This window comes from Hoplias malabaricus, chromosome X1 (genome assembly GCF_029633855.1).
Source record: "Hoplias malabaricus isolate fHopMal1 chromosome X1, fHopMal1.hap1, whole genome shotgun sequence".
Lineage (NCBI taxonomy): Eukaryota > Metazoa > Chordata > Actinopteri > Characiformes > Erythrinidae > Hoplias > Hoplias malabaricus.
This window is the reverse complement of record NC_089818.1, coordinates 6,583,862-6,588,481: the sequence shown is the minus strand read 5'-3', so window position 1 is coordinate 6,588,481 and position 4,620 is coordinate 6,583,862. Positions and strand designations below refer to the sequence as shown.

The window sequence follows — 4,620 nt, the reverse complement described above, 5'->3', positions numbered from 1 at the left end:
GATGTGTATCTTTAGGAAGTGCAGCTAAGCCTGATTTATTGGATTAGCATCCGCTATAAAGTATTTATCAAATAAGCGTCACAGATGTTTCACTAAAGTGGGGAGGGGTTGTTATTATCCATGTGTGTTCAAAACACACGTCCTTCTCATTAGAAAAACTAGAGAGTGATTTAGACCTGAGGACATCCCGAGTTTCATCCATCCATCCATCCATTATCTGTAACCACTTATCCAATTTAGGGTCGCAGGGGGTCCAGAGCCTACCTGGAATCATCGGGCAAGGCGGGAATACACCCTGGAGGGGACCATCCCGAGTTTCAAAAAAACATAAATTATAAACCATCATTGTCCAATTAAAAACAAGGAGATACACGGTTGTGGAGGTTTAGTTAACTACGTCATTTGAACACAGCAGCTGTCCTTCACACTGTGTGAAAATGTCATAATGAATGAACCAATAGAAATGGTCCAATATTACTCTGAATAAAATCATTTAACTCTGACGTCCACTAAAAGATAAGAAGGTTTTTTCCTCCTCCTGTAAATTACTATTTTGGAGATACATATTTTTCTTTGGACAGTCATGATATGACATCAATTATATTCCATTAAAAATTTCATGTGCCATGTCTCATAAAGGACACAAGGCTCAGAACCTGGAAATTTAGGGTGCAGATTTAAATTCACATTGATACATGGAATATTGATAACAGAACTGACATATACACTGCAGAAACTTTTAATCCAACTTTTTTTCATTCATTCATTCATTATCTGTAACCCTTATCCAGTTCAGGGTTGCGGTGGGTCCAGAGTCTACCTGGAATCATTGGGCGCAAGGTAGGAACACACCCTGGAGGGGGCGCCAGTTCTTCACAGGGCAACACACACACACACACACATTCACTCACACACTCACACCTACGGACACTTTTGAGTCTCCAATCCACCTACCAACGTGTGTTTTTGGACTGTGGGAGGAAACCCACGCAGACACAGGGAAAACACACCACACTCCTCACAGTCACCTGGAGGAAACCCACACAGACACAGGGAGAACACACCACACTCCTCACAGACAGTCACCTGAAGTGGGAATTGAACCCAGAACCTCCAGGTCCCTGGAGCTGTGTGACATTAACCTGCTGCGCCACCATGCCGCCCTCCAACTTTTTGTTTTAAATTAATTTAATTCAGTGAGTTCAGGTGCAGAAGAATGATTTGTTTATTAATTGTGTATTAATAGTTCAACTTCACACCCACGTCATCTCTGTGGGTAAAGTCTGGTGCAATCACACACTGACATATTTTACAAAGTGGTGACATCAAGTCCCCCTTGTGGTCCACAGCCCAGTGGGTGAGAAACTTGGCTCCAATCGCACAAGAGTGGAGAGAAAGAGAAACAAACACTGTTGTGACCTCTTCGTATATTTACCTTCTTTATTACACTCCCTCCTCCAGGGTTAGTTATGGGTATGGATACTGTACTTACAGGAATGAGCCAGTGGCAGATTTGTGCGTTCATGTTCATGGACTGTTTCTGTCCTGTTACATAATCTGTGCTGAGTCTGGTCAAATACATCAGGCTTCACAGTAATGTGTTTGTCATCTCCACAGAGAACAGCCTGTAACCGGGTCAGAATCTGCCCTGCTTTCAGTCCAAAGAACAGCTCTCACTCTCCCCCTCAACATTTCTTGCGAAATTAAGAGCATTAACAGGGATTTTGTCTCTGTTCACCGCCGTAACAGGTTCCACCGTTCTGAGAAGGGTTTATACTAGATTTACAGGACATTGCTGTAAGTGTTTGATGGCTTTAACCTGCATAAAGGTAGTGGTAAAGGTAGATGCATGTCCACATCTCCACAGTCCAATGCTGTTGTATATATATGTTACATATTCTGCATTGTCTTGTCATTTATGTCATTATGTTTTTATTAAGTCTCTCCCAATATTCACCAGAGTCCTGCTGTGGTGCAGTAAATAAAAACACATGGCAGACACTGAACTGTTAAGGAGCGGCAATTTTATTCCAGCTGCAACCAAATATAGTTGATTTCTTGGATTCTCAATATTTTCATGGCTAGAATTTAAAGTGCAGAAATGTCTTTTTTTCTCTTTTCACAGCTTGTGTAAAAAATATTAAATTAAAACAACACACACAAAAAAGATAGGAACCTAAAACCAGACAATGGAGATATGGAGGATAACACAGTTTATAAATATATAGAACATGAGGATCTCTCATTTCAACAGATCAGAGGTGATATAAAATCAATCAGGCGTACAGTTTAAAAACACAAAAAGAGAGAGAGAGAAAGAGAAACCTGCTCAAAATACTACGAGTCGTTGGCAAGGCTAGCTTCAAACAAAGGCACAGCAATATTCAGAGGTAAAAATGATCCTTTGCAAAGAGGGACTGCTGCAGTGTTCACAGACGAAATGAGCTCACGCAGTCACCATGCTTGCGATTGTTTTAACTGTAGATAGGGAAAGGTGAAAAAAGTCAAAATTCACGCCATGGATTCAAAATGAAATGCTTATTATAGCGCAGTGCCACTTGGAGATATATGTACGACATAGGACACTAACATTGAGCCGTTTCCCCCCACACACAGACGCCATGGAGTGGACGTCATGAGGAAGGTTAAGTGCTGAGCGTCCAATGAGACTGTGAACATGACGTGGTGTAATGAAGCAGTCGTTAGAAAACAGAACTTCTTTCACAAAGGATCTCTCTTTAGGCAGCAGACGGACCTGGGCCTGACCGCTGAGGAGCAAACCCGGGGAGAGGAAACGCTCAGCGTTGTGTATTTATTGACATCGTTTTCCTAAGAAACGGTATTAGCCAAATGTGTCTAACTTTGTAGCAGAAGAAAATAAACACTAAGTTAATATTAACATAAAGCGGTGCCTGTGCAGAGACCTACACAAAGCAGCACACTAATGCGCAGGGGTATGTTCATGAGCTGCTGGGCCACATTCCAGTACGGGAAGTGTATTTTCGGTGGGTGGAGCTTAATACATGCTCAAATAAACAAACAATTAATTTAATCTGTTGAGGTCGATTGCTATTTACAAATTAATAGGGCTCTTAGAACAGCTGTGGATACACAGCATCACCTTTTACAATAAAAACAGACCTTCTACACATTCGTAGCAGTAACAATAAATCTATCAGCACCAAACCAACAGAACTGTTACTGAGCTTTCAAATCTGATCAGATAAATCCTGATGAGTTCATCTCACATCTGAAATATGGCAAGACACTGCAGGAATGGAGCCTGATTATTTATTTATAAACTCATTAAAACGTATAACTCATAGATGCAAACGTGGTTTTCCCTCACAAGGAAAAATATGGCTTTCTCTTACATTCCGGCCAAAATCGCGATTATCTTATACGAGCGCGCCTGGCCGACTAAAGCAACGTGTGTGTGCAGCGTCTCCCTTCAACAGCTGCAGACGCTGGAAGAGGATTCAAGTTTTAGTGTAAAATACTAGAAAAACCGAAGGGAGAAACTGTGATGGAGAACAATGGGAGTTTACGTGCAGTCGATAAGAAGCGGCGGCTAAAGCTTGAACCCAGGAATTTCAGGAATTTCCCGCTCAGGTTTGCTGCTCAGAGGAGAGCTGTCTCCAGGCCGAACTTCTCACGGAAGGCTCCATCAGTGACTTGCATTCGAATAAGAATCAGCGCAGCGTCCGTTTCTACTCAACCCCCGAGAGGAAAAGAACGAGTATTTTATCATTTAGTGCAAATAAAATTTGAAAGTCTTTACAAAAAAGATTACAGTGGTTTTATACAAAAAAACAAGATGCTGTGTCTTTTTTTTTCATTCTTTCCTTTTGTTTGTTGTTTTTTTTTCTCTCTTGGCTCGTGACCACTGTCTGTACACATTTTTCTTCGCAGTCCTCTTTGTGTTTACTCCCACAGTAACAGCAGGTTTGCTCAGTTACCAGGAACTCACACCTAGCCAAGACTCCACCCCATCACAGGAGGAGAGCGAGAGCGAGCGAGAGAGAGAGAGAGAGAGAAAGAGAGAGAGAAGTAGGCATACATATTTACAGCCAGCAGCTTTGTGTAAACACCACATTCTCCTTCAGGGAGCTGCACATGAGTGAGACACAGGGAGGCGGCTTTGGGCTCTTTTGCATTTTTAAAGAAATACAGTTATGTGCAAAAGTTTGGGCACCCGTTTGGGGGTGGGGGGGAGCGGGGGACAAACTTAAAAATGCCATTTTTGGCACATTTTAGTTCATTTCTATTCATTTAACATTTTAAAAATATAGAAAAATATAACTTAAGTAAATGGGCAGATGTCTGCTGTCGTCAGCTCTGAGGAGAAAGAGAGAGAAGGCTGTGCTAATGTTGGCTTCATGAGTTCTTTAATTTAATCCTGAATCAGTGTGTGCTGAGATTTAACATTCAAACAAAGCCAATCAGAGTGGTCTGATGTCAGGTTTCTCTTTCACTGTGACTGATCCTGAGTCAGTAAGTTCCTGCAGAGCATTTCACATCAAACCACTCTCTATGACTTAACTTCCCAAAGGAATAATAACAAAAAAAATGGATAAACAAAATACACATTATTCCTTTGCTTTCAGCAAGGGGCAGATC

The 4,620-nt window shown here is 41.6% G+C and overlaps 1 protein-coding gene across 1 annotated transcript in view; it reads right to left on the bottom strand.

Moving 5' to 3' along the window:
• Positions 1 to 2,013: 2,013 nt before the first annotated feature.
• Positions 2,014 to 4,620, bottom strand: part of limk1a (LIM domain kinase 1a) — a 73,033-nt gene continuing 70,426 nt past the window's right edge. The window contains exon 16 of the mRNA XM_066652556.1: positions 2,014 to 4,620. This exon is cut by the window's right edge and continues 1,699 nt beyond it. The gene's annotated coding sequence lies outside the window, so the exon portion shown is untranslated.